Consider the following 12710-nt stretch of genomic DNA (forward strand, 5'->3'; position numbering starts at 1 on the left):
AAACAACAACAAAACAAAAACAATACAAAAGAAAAACATCTGCAAACATACTTATATTTTAATTTTAAAATAAAGTCACCATGAAGATTTACCCAGAATTCAGTATTCCCTCATCACATATCTGCATCATCATAGCCGCTGGAGTTCTTGCAGTAAATGTTGATTCTCAGAGATGTGGATTGGGTCCAGTGACCTATAAAAGAGTTTTTACCGACAAAGCCGTCGTGGAAGAAGCACTGGTTACCAAAACGGGAATCACTACTTGCGTCGGTTGTCTCGACGTTTGTGAGAAAAGTCTTACCGATGTCTGCACTGCATTCGTCTTCAACCAACAACAACAGCTGTGCAAGATCTACAAAAACAGTCTAAACAATCTGGCACAAGTCACCGAAACGGGATCCGTGGGATTCGGTAAGTAATACAATTCAGTATCATTTACAATTAAACATCGTTATCTCGACGTGTGCTATCTCGAAATAAAGAAGTGGTCCAATGACTTAAGTTTTAACAAATATACTATGTTTATCTCGATAACGAGTCTGAATTTGGGATCAAGTGACATTTGTAACTATCGTACTATGAGACAATTCTTGTATTTCTTGACAGTGTGTGTCCTGCCAATCTCACAGGTAAATACTACCCAGCTTCGGGGGTGTGTGTGTGTGGGGGGGGGGGGGGGGGGGTGCATGCTCAAATGACGTTATCAGAATAGCGACCGTTTTTATTACATATAGTCATATTAATAGAATCTATCACCGTTTTGAAATATAAATGAGGCTATTCCAACCCGAGGGACAAAATGTTTTTTTTTTTTTTTTTTGTGAGGGCCGATGTTTACCGAGGGTTGGAATTGCCGTATCTATTCCTCACAACGGTAACTGATTCTTTTTCTTGCCCATTTAATTACAGTAACAAAACATTAATTTTGTAAGCTACGGTTTGTTTATTGTAGAACGATTCGTATACATTTCACCTGCAAACAAATTTAATCATACGTGAGAAAATATAGTCCACCTTATGCAACGACATAAATATGTAATCTTCAACTTACCAATAAATACAAAGTTGAAAATATTAATGATACAATGATACAACGTGAAATGGCAAACCTAATTTTGAAAACCATGAGTTATGACGTCAATCATCATAAAACATGAGTTATGACGTCAAATATATGTATACATCATCTAGCCCTCGGGTCAGACAGATTTATCTAGCCCTCGGGTCAGACAGATTTATCTAGTCCTAGGGTCAGTCAGATTTATCTAGCCCTAGGGTCAGTCAGATTTATCTAGCCCTAGGGTCAGACAGATTTATCTAGCCCTAGGGTCAGACAAATTTGTTCTGCACTGTGCAGTGGGCAAGGAAATGTAGTCAGGTAGCTTAGCAAATCGATACGGACGTTTAGGACAAAAGCATTCCCCCTCCCCCACATATAACCATTGCCGTATATTTGTTTTCCGACTTTTAATTGGAAAAAAAAAATGTTTTAATTAACGACACACTCAACACATTTTATTTACGGTCATATGACTTTAGACATATGGTTAAGGACCACACAGGTATTGAGAGAGGAAACCCGCTGTCGCTACTTCATGGACTACTTTTTCGATAGGGATATTTTATATGCACCATCCCACAGACAGAGTAATACATACCACGGCCTTTGTTATACCAGTCGTGGTGCACTGGCTGGAACGAGACATAGCCCAATGGTCCCACCAAACTTTTAATTTGAAAAACATGCCCATGATACATCTTGAATTTTCCGAGATAGTCACCATGTAAAAAGAAACCTTGTTATCAATATTTCAGCACCCATATCAGCTGGCTCATAATTTGGTCTAATGTTTGGCTCAGACTATCAACTGTCATGATAAAGTTGGCGAACTCTAGTTTCGTTGAAATTCCACCCGCTCCCAACTTACAATGGGTGTTGTCAGATTAACAAGTAATCAGTCGTAGGGGTTGTGTTCGATATTTTATCGTAATTGCATATCCATTTTTATAGGTACAATTGTTTCAATTACATTTTAAAAACAACAATCAGATGCATTGATAATCATCAAACGTAGACATGGAGAAGCGACACTGGCCTCAGTAATCGAAACTAACAACAAACATAGAACAAGCAGATTGAACAGTTAGTACAGATCAAAAAGAAATATTGAAAGAAACCAAGTTGTTTTATTAAACACTTAATTCAAACCACATTGGTTAAATGTGAAAATATAGCAGATGAAATTAAGGAATACAATTGTTTCTTAGCTGAGTTTTAAAAATGCTTTTGGATAGATTTGGGATATTTTTTTAGATAGATCTATTAATTTCGACTACTGGATCCAAGAAATGTCTAATGTGCAACAGTTGGGTATTGTAACATGTATTCCAAAACAAATCTAAGCAATTTCTTAACATTTGGAGACATCTAACGCTTTTAAACTGTACCTATAAAATAGCATCAGATATTGCAAATAGGATAAAAAAACCAAAAACATTTTTGATACAATTATTTAAAAAAGATCAAATTGGATTTATAAAAGTAAGATATATAGGCAAAAATATACATTTAATATATGACATTATGTAATATAACGAAACAAAATATATCAGGTCAGTTACTATTAGTAGACTTTCTGAAAGCTTTTAATTCTGTATTATGGTCTTTCGTTCAAGAAATGAAAATGAAATAGAGGCTGTAGTCAAGGTGACCCATTATCTCCTGACATATGTGTAATATGCGCGAAAATACTTGCAATTTTAATATGTAATAATAATTAAAAATATTAAGGGTATAAATATTGATGGAGATGAATTCCTGATTCCTAAATATGCCGACGACATTACCTTTGTCTTAGATGCATCACCAGATGTCCTGTACAATACACTTACTACAATGGAGTTCTTTGCAAACACATGAAGCTAAATTATTCAAAACCAAAGATAATATGGACAGGCAGAATAACATATTCAAAATAAGTGTTTCATCATTTTACATGGAAGCTAGAATGGGGTTCAGCCCAACTGACTTTATTAGATATTAATTTCTCTTTAAATTTACAAGATATTATTAAAGATAATTTCGAGCCAAAAATAGGAGAAATGGAAATTGCAATGAAAGCACGGAGTGCCCGTAAACTTACACTATTAGGCAGACTAACAGTGATTAAATTAATAATATTACCAAAAATAACAAATTTGTGAAATTCGCTAACATCCCCGTCGGAACAGTTAGTTGAAAAGTTAAATTTACAAATTCATTTGGCAAAATAAACCTGATAAACGTGGGTAGGGTTACTTTTAATCAACACAAAACTAACATGTCTTTTCTCGTCTGTTACAGGTATATCAATCAAAGAACTAATTATATATGGCGAACATTTTATTAATTTAAAATTTAAAAATATGACTAACCCTTTTTGGAATGATGTTCTTGATAGCTGGCGACACATCTAATATAAACAACCAATATAACATGAAAACGATTTAGCTGGTATAAACATTTTGTTCAACTGTAAAATATAAAAATAAAAGGAGCATAGTTTTTATTAAAAAATATGTTGAAAACTTATTTTTTTCATAAGTGATTTAGTTAATACTGATGGAGGATTTCAAAATGTATTCGATGTTACGGCAAAGTGTAATAGAAGAACACACTTCCTAGAGTATGCTTCTTTAATTAATGCAATGAAATGTTTTATAGAGCTATTTGGAAACAACAGCCATTCCAAAGTCTCAATTAAAATATAAAAATAAAGGTTTTTTATTATTATTATTCAACAGCATAATGGAATATATTTTACAATATACCTTTTAAATGCGTTAAAGATAACAACGTTACGTTGATTTCAATATAACATTTTACACAAATTTCTCACAAACACTTTTCTATATACAATACATTATATTAATGGAAATAAATGTACTTGTTGTAACCGTATGTCAGAGACAATTGAATATCTATGTTATGATTGTTTTTATGTTAAATAATGTGGGAAAAAATATTACAAACTGGATTTTCAATATTATAGGAGAATGCATAAGTATAGATAAACATATTGCAATTTTGGGTCTGCTTAAGAAAACAAATACATATGCAATAAATTGGTTATTAACATAAAATATTATATTGATACCATGAAAATACCAAAACAAAAAATAAACTTGTCTGCCTTAAAAACTATAATAAATGAAAAGTTGGAAACTGAAAAATGTATCTTATTTAAAAATGGTAATTATGAATATTTTAAGAAACAACAGGTCCAGTGGTATAATGTATTCCAAACATCATAAACGCTTATTAAATCTATCACATATCGATATATATTTATTTATGAAACCTTCTTCGCACTTTGTACTCCTTCACATGTGACACAACTTGTGACATGGTGGTGTACGGCATGCAATGTGGCACTGTGTGTGACATGCTGGTGTACGGCATGCAGTGTGACACAATTTGTGTCATGCTGGGGTCCATTTTTCAAATACTATCAGACGCACTAAAAATCACCAAATGTAAACACAAAGAAGCGACATTGGCCTCAATAATCAAAGCTGTTGACACAACTTGTGGCATGGTGGTGTACGGGATGCAATGTGGCATGACTCGTGACATGCTGTTGTACGGCATGCAATGTGGCACGATTTGTGACATGCTGGTGTAAGGCATGCAATGTGACACAACCTGCGACATGCTGGGATAAGGCATGCATTGTGACACAACTTGTGACATGGTGGTGTACGGCATGCAATGTGGCATGACTTGTGACATGCTGATGTACGGCATGCAATGTGACACGACTTGTGACATGGTGGTGTATGGCATGCAAAATGACAAACCTTGTGGCATGCTGGGGTACGGCATGCAATGTGACACAACTTGAGACATGCTGGCGTACGGCATGCAATGTGACACGACTTGTGTCATGCTGGTGTATGGCATGCATTATGACACGATTTGTGGCATGCTGGTGTATGGCTGGCAATGTGACACAACTTGTGGCATGCTGGGGTACGGCATGCAATGTGACACAACTAGTGACTTGTTGTTGTACGGCATGCAATGTGACACAACTAGTGACCTGTTGTTGTACGGCATGGAATGTGACACAACTTGTGACATGCTGGTGCACGGCATGCAATGAGGCACGACTTGTGACATGCTGGTGTACGGCATGCAATGTGGCACGACATGCTGGTGTACGGCATGCAATGTGGCACGACATGCTGGCGTACGGCATGCAATGTGGCACGACATGCTGGTGTACGGCATGCAATGCGGCACAACTTGTGACATACTGGTGTACGGCATGCAATGAGGCACGACTTGTGACATGCTGGTGTACGGCATGCAATGTGGCACGACATGCTGGTGTACGGCATGCAATGTGGTATGACTTGTGACATGCTGGTGTAGGGCATGCAATGTGACACCACTTGTGACATGCTGGTGTACGGCATGCAATGTGACATGACTTGTGACATGCTGGTGTAGGGCATGCAATGTGACACCACTTGTGACATGCTGGTGTACTGCATGCAATGTGACACAACTTGTGACATGCTGGTGTAGGGCATGCAATGTGACACAATGCGTGACATGCTGTGGTGCGGCATGCAATGTGACACAACGCGTGACATGCTGGGGTACGGCATGCAATGTGGCACAACTTGTGACACGCTGGTGTACAGCATGCAGTGTGCCACACCTTGGGGCACGCTGGGGTACGTCATGCAATGTGACACGAATTTTGACTTGCTGGGGTAAGGCATGCGATTTTCCACAAGTTCTGACATGCTGGTGTACAGCATGCAACGTGACATAGCTTGTGACATGCTGGTGTAGGGCATGCAATGTGACATAACTTGTGACATGCTGGTTTACGGCATGCAATGTGACATAACTTGTGACATGCTGGTGTACGGCATGCAATGTGATATAACTTGTGGCATGCTGGTGTAAGGAATGCAATGTGACATAACTTGTGACATGCTGGTGTACGGTAACAGTACTGACGGTTTAACTTGTTTTACACATCGGTTCGGTTAGTGACTTAAATATGGTGACATTCTCAGAAGTGTTATTATTGTTAGTTTTTTTTATTATATATTAACCACGATCTACATTACATATAGCATGCATTTTAATTGTAAAGAGCTGGAAGCAAATTGCCAGGACGTCACAAACTACACTCGAAGTGGGAGTTTAAGGTAGGCGGAATTTGGAATACGAATTTAGTAGTTAGGTTAAGGGACCTAAAGCCAAAAAGAGCCAAAAGGAGCTGCTACATTCGACTCATGTCTAGATAAAATTTAAAATCCAAAATATAATATTAGAGTGTTCAGCCAAAAAGGTGTTAGGGTGATTTGAGCAATTTAGACGGTCTGACAAAGTAAAGTGTGTCGGACAGTTTACAAAAATAAATAAACATAACATACTGAACCACGGCCAAAAGATTTAAAGTCCAACTAAGCCCCCAAAAGGAGGTTCCTATCCTAGGAGAGGTTTGGCGGAACTCATGGCGAGATATTGGGGTGATCGGTTCGGAACCTCGGGAATAAGTGAGGCAGGCAATGTAGCACTCTCCCCGAAGTAAGGCTGGGTAATCTTCCGGAAGTATTAGCCTGATAATCCGATGGACGATTGGATTATTCATGTCTGATTTCAGCAGTCCATGCTGATACACACCGTTCCGTTCAGACGTCAATTAAAAGGTGCGACTCTTCTCGACCTACTGGAATAGGTACCGCCTCTGACCAGATGGTGTTGGTCTCCAACACTTGGGGATGAAGGGGCCTGGCAGTTGGAAGGTAGCAGTGAACTCCCCCTTCATACACTCACGGTACCGTCCATGAGGCTTGTAGTCTGGCAAATAGTCGCTTGGGTGTCAGACGGGTCCTGAACTGACAGTTTCCTCTTCTTGGCGTCCCGCTCTGCAACAGCTGTCGCAACAACTCGTGGAGATGCCGGTGGGCTGGCTGGAGCTGACGACACTTGGACATGTCCTGTCTCCATCGGCGCTGGTGCTGCAGGGGGAGGGGCCGCCACTGCCAGTTGAGCTGACAGCTTAGCCCCCCCCCCTTGCCGCTCCTGTCGTCTGCTGCTTCCAAGTAGTGGGGGGGGGGGCGGCGAAGCAGAAGGGACCCCCCCTTGAACCGCCCCTACCGGTCTCGACTTCTTCTTTGAAGCAGGTGGGACTGCCCCTGGCAGTTGAGCCGCCGGGTTTGGTACCCACTGAGCCGCTTTGGGACGCCTTCTCCTCCTACTGCTCGTTCTCTTCGGTCTATTGTCACTGTAATACAAGGTGGCAATAACTGAACTCCCATTGTGTTCAACGCGATACTTGGCCAAAGGAGCAAGCTCGCGCAACACAGCCCCAAGGGTGTGTGTGTGTGGGGGGGGGGGGGGGGGGGCAGACACCTCGACGTTCGCTGAACACAACCGCATTCTTCGCTGTCTCGAGTAGGAATGACCAAGAAAAATCAATGAGATCAATGAAGTAAATTTTATTGACACAACATTGTAATCTACGCATTAGTACACAAATAAAGGAGGCTTCATCTTCTAGTAACGCAGGACATTAAATTATATATGAAGCAAAAACGATTGCGCCACAATGTTCTGCTGTTAGTACAGGTGCGTGCAATTTGGGGTTTTTCTGATACATTACCCGGGATAGCATGTCTCGACCGCACCCTACCGTAAAGTTCGCTCGCCTTAGTCTAGACTCATCCACCCGCCGCTAAAATCCCTGCACATGCGCCTGCAGTGATACTGTGTACGGTAGCTCAATAAAAAAGGCACCCCCGAAACAAACAAACAAAAACACAACAAATAAACAAATAACACTAAATTTTAAAATTATATCCGCCTATTTAAGCAAATTTTCTTTTCCCCATACTTTTCCGAGATCTTTTTTTCTCGACAGCCCCTCAATAAACTTCGCTCGATTCAGTCTAGACCCAGCACACGCACCTGCAGTGGTCCTGAGTACCGTAAATCTGTAAAAAAATAATTAAAAATAAACAAAAAGACAAACTAAGATCATAATAAGATAAAACAATCGTGTGTTCATGTTCAGACTGTTTATCATTTTATTTCAACGTATTCGTCGTTATTTTGTTTTGAAATAATATATTTTTAATTATTTGCCACGTTTATAGCCGGCCCTTATTTTCCAAGTCTCTACACACAGCGGTTGTTTATATAAAGCTCAAGGATACATTATACGCCTGCCGTATATATATAGCCTCATCACTACTCGGATTTGCCGTACATTTTATGACAACTCACAAAAGAGTTCCAAATGTTTTTTTTTTTTTTTAAAGCATAATCTCTGGTTGTTATGGGATTCCCTCGATTGTGGTTCATGATAATGATAACTAGTTTAACGTGCCCATATACCACTAGGATTTCGAACACGCCCATCCCGAGTCCGACCTCCGATAAGATCGGTGGCCCGACTCGGGATGGAGGGGGCGGGGGTTGAAAATGGGTAGAATTTTGAAAATAGCAATTAGTAAAAAAGTTAATAGAATAAATAATTTTTTTTTAAAAAGGTTACAAGCCAAAAATAAAAAGAATTGACTGCTCGGCCGAATATTTATATAATTTGGAGCATTTTAGAAGGACAGTCCAAAATTAAAAAAAAGAGAAAGAAGAGAGGATCGGACTATTTAATAATATTTAAAAAAAAGAAGTAATTTCGACATAAAATTTTGAACGCAGATCTAAAAGTTTAAAGTCCGATCGATATGTCCACGCGAGTGGCCTCGATAAGGCCGTTTGGGTGCACAGCTTAAAGGGACGAGATGGGTTGCATCCCGTCAAGAAGACCCCTGGATTGACAGTCAATAGACGTTGAAGGTGTAGTGCTGTGCTGAAATACAGATCTTGAGGAGCCGGATCCGTCTGAATGAGAGAGTATCAGACTAGGGTATAGTCCAGTCGTCATGGTTTGGTATAGTGGTGCGGACGGGCCCGACTCCGGAAGATACGAGATGGTATCACTATAAAGCAAGGTAAAGTCTAGAAAAAGAGTAGTAGGGGCCGACCCCGCTTCCTATTTCTTCTTAGAGTGGGGCGGTCAATCCTCCAGTGCTGCTAGGACAGGCTCGGACATGTAGAGACTAAACGCGAACCAACCGTGGCGTTCTGCAGAATGGCCGTCATACGAGTCACGAAAAAAACCAAGTTGACAGTCAGACGGAGAAATGGCGTGGAGGCAAGGAATCTCGCTAAAAAAGAATCCAAACTGATGGTGCAGGCTGTCGAAACGAGAAGCGTTCCAGCGTTCAATCAGTTCCAATGGCCGCATACATCCCAGTACAAAACTTCATTTCGCTGACAAAAACAACGAAATGAAGGACCCCCAAGTCGAGCACACGAAAGCACGTGCAGTGTGCACACGCGAAACAAACACGTCTTACCGCGTGGAGCTCCAGACTGGGAATCCGATTGTGGTTCAGTTAAATTGTTTTGGAATATACAATAGCGAGGTTTCGTATTCCAAATGAATGTAATTTCCAATTATAATGCATATTTAGACAAATAAGGCCCACTAAATACCTTACTGGATGGTTTTAATGCAGGTTTTTTTCTGTTAAAAAAAAACAAAAAACGTTTGATTGGGGAGTGAGATGTATGTATGCTTTGCTATAAGTGTTTTATAATACGTAATGCGATACACTGTATATAATAATATGTTTAATTTTTTAGCTGATCGTGGATGACCAGTGGCATGCAACACGGGAACAAAGTGTTAACACACCAGAGATCCACGCTATCGGCATATCTGGAGGCTGCATTTATCAATCAATTAAACTGTTTTACTGATTGCCAGAGAGAGGGAATCCACAGACAGAGTTCTGATTAGCAGTACATTAATTTACACGTTTTATTTTATTTTGTTTTTATTTTAATTGTAGTGTGGTTTGTTTGGATTGTTTGTTGCTGTTTTTATGTTTCGTCTGAGTTCTGGTTAGCAGTAAATTAATATACATGTTTTATTTTATTTTGTTTTTATTTTAATTGTATTGGGGGGTGGGTGTGTGGGGGGATGGGGGCGGTGTTTATTGTTGTTTTTGTGGTTTGTCTGCTCTAGTTGGTATTTCTCGACATTTATAGAATCAGCCATTATTTTGCGAAATGTTCACTGAACTCTGCATTATGCATGAACACGACCACGAGCACGCATTACGGTCTTGTGGTTCAGATTAATAGTTATATTGTTAATGCATAATGCAAATCAGAAGAAACACATTTTCCGTCCAGGGTCTTCATAGTCACATTTGTTATGCCCCCCCCCCCCCCCCCCCCCCCCATAGAGTAATGGTGGTTGTATAGTAAGCATTTAAATCGTGTGCTGTGACCTCGACTTTTCTCAAGTAACCTAATTTTAATATTGGACAATTATTTTTACATTTAGTAGTAATCATTTGTATATGTGCAGGTATTGTGTAATGTCCTGGCTATTCCATTTATTATAGTTATTATTTAAGGAAACTTTTAAGAGTGCAGTTTGTCGTTCGGTGCACTATAGACAAAAACGAAGTTGTATAACTATTGCTATTAGGGGCCGTTCAACTATTAAGTAACGTTATGTTTGTCAAAATGAGTCACCCCCACCCCCCTTGTAACGCTAGACCATGCATTCCCGAAAATATTACGTAACGCTCGGATATACCCCCCCCCCCCCCCCACACACACACACACGCACCAACACACAGACAAAGCAACGTGACAATGTTTATTTATACCCATGTGTACTATTGCTGTAAGATGGAAAAAAACAAACCCGCGGGTTTTCACTTGCGCGATTTGAATTGACCCACAAAAGTATAAATACAATATTAAAATGTCTGGTGTATTAAAGCATTTCAGCTTGATTTATAATAGTTTTGTGTTTATATTTACCTCTAAAAACCTACATTATATAGTGTTGTCATGGCATGGCACGTTTAAGAGAAAACAAAATTGTGTTACGTAACGCTGTTCAATACACCCCGATCCCTTGTAACGCTTGGACTTACACCCCCACCCCCCTAAGCGTTACGTACTATGTTATAGTTGACGAAACTATGTTTGTAAATAGCTGGCATAATGTACTTATGGGATATTAGTATATTACGATTGCTAAATGTGTTCATTTAATGCTTCAAGTCCGTGGTTTGGCCTTGCAGCCTTCGACTTTAGTTAATTTCCAGATTCCTGTGCATATAAAAGTTATGACATAACGTTAACATTAATAATATTGATGTAAATAATTCTATGATTGCAAAGTGTGTATACTTACACGCTGAAAACCTCCCATGGGCTTATAAATAAACCTGCGATAAATTTCCGTTTGTTCAACTATTTTAACATGGCTGCCGGGAGTGACCTTGTCCAATACAGTTTATTTTCCTCCAAAACCTGTACGATCCATTATTTTTTTATTTTTTTTAGTTAAACGTATTTTAATATTGTATATACATTATAGAAAATCATTTTATTTACTTAGTGAAAAACTGTAAAACTGCTTACTGTAATATTGGAACTATATCCTTGTACGTTGAGAACCTGTTTACACATACAAGTTGCTATAGGAGAAGCCACGTGTTTAGGGAAATGACGTCACAAATCAACATGTGCGCGCATTTGCTAGGCAGAAGTCCATAATGGCCAATAGTAACAATGAAAACTAGCGTAGCGTGAATAGCAAACAATGGCCAACATATATGCTTACATTACCGCTTGTACATAGCTCCTGTATGGAGGAAATACATGTGCTCTTTTGACCGACACAATTTGACGATTGGCCGAGTTCAAGACTATAACAAATATGTTTATTTCATGTATCTTTAAGGCGTCTGGTCTATATTACAACACACACATACACACACACACACACACACACACACACACACACACACACACGCGCGCACACACGCACAGGCACACGCACACAACTCCTTCGTATTTAATTTTTAAAAGTAATACTCTAGGCACCTACATATTTATGGCATAATACAATATAGAATATACTCAGATTTGTTTTACCCACTTTCATGTGACCATAATGGATCTGTCAATTCAAACACAAAGTGACAGAAAACGTTGTTTGTCGATTGACTGATACTGCGACTAGGTCATCTTTGTTTCAATGTCACAGTTTAATATTATCTTTTTAATGTTTAATTTCAATAATCACTGACGTGTACTAGTATTACGAATGAATACATGCAGCAAATCTTCTATAAAATTAAAATGATATGATCCCTGTTGTGGAATGGGCAATGTTGATTCGTTTCGATTCCAGTGTATTTGATGAAACTAATTCCATAATCTATCCTACAGTGTTTTGTGCAGCTAACAACAACGTATGAAATTACTATTATGAAATGCCATTCATCAAAACCAGTCTAGACTGATTTAATTAACGACAAATTGTTCGCTTGTTCATTACTACTAATGTCAACAGTGGCTTCTTGCCTACTAGAGCTCATGCGGTACCATGCGATCTAAAATTGTGACGTCACCTTGGCTTCCCCTCTGATCAGATATATCGGTTTACAATGTCAGTAAACAATAGTATCAAAATGCTGTTTTTATAAATATTCTAAAGGCTTTTTTTTATTATAACTACTTTATATTGAAATTAGACCACAACGCAATTGCGTAATGTTAGTCTCATGTTTATGCACATTAAAATTGGGTGTATTATGGTTTG

At 39.0% G+C, this 12710-nt stretch overlaps 1 long non-coding RNA gene across 1 annotated transcript; it reads left to right on the forward strand.

Annotated features, from left to right (window-relative positions):
• Nucleotides 1-348: 348 nt before the first annotated feature.
• LOC121373343 lies at nucleotides 349-10887 on the forward strand. The gene is made up of 2 exons (XR_005958067.1): nucleotides 349-411; nucleotides 9719-10887. It is a non-coding gene; the product is annotated as an uncharacterized LOC121373343 (long non-coding RNA).
• The last annotated feature ends 1823 nt before the right edge of the window (nucleotides 10888-12710 follow it).

Source organism: Gigantopelta aegis, chromosome 5 (genome assembly GCF_016097555.1).
Source record: "Gigantopelta aegis isolate Gae_Host chromosome 5, Gae_host_genome, whole genome shotgun sequence".
Classification (NCBI taxonomy): Eukaryota; Metazoa; Mollusca; class Gastropoda; order Neomphalida; family Peltospiridae; genus Gigantopelta; species Gigantopelta aegis.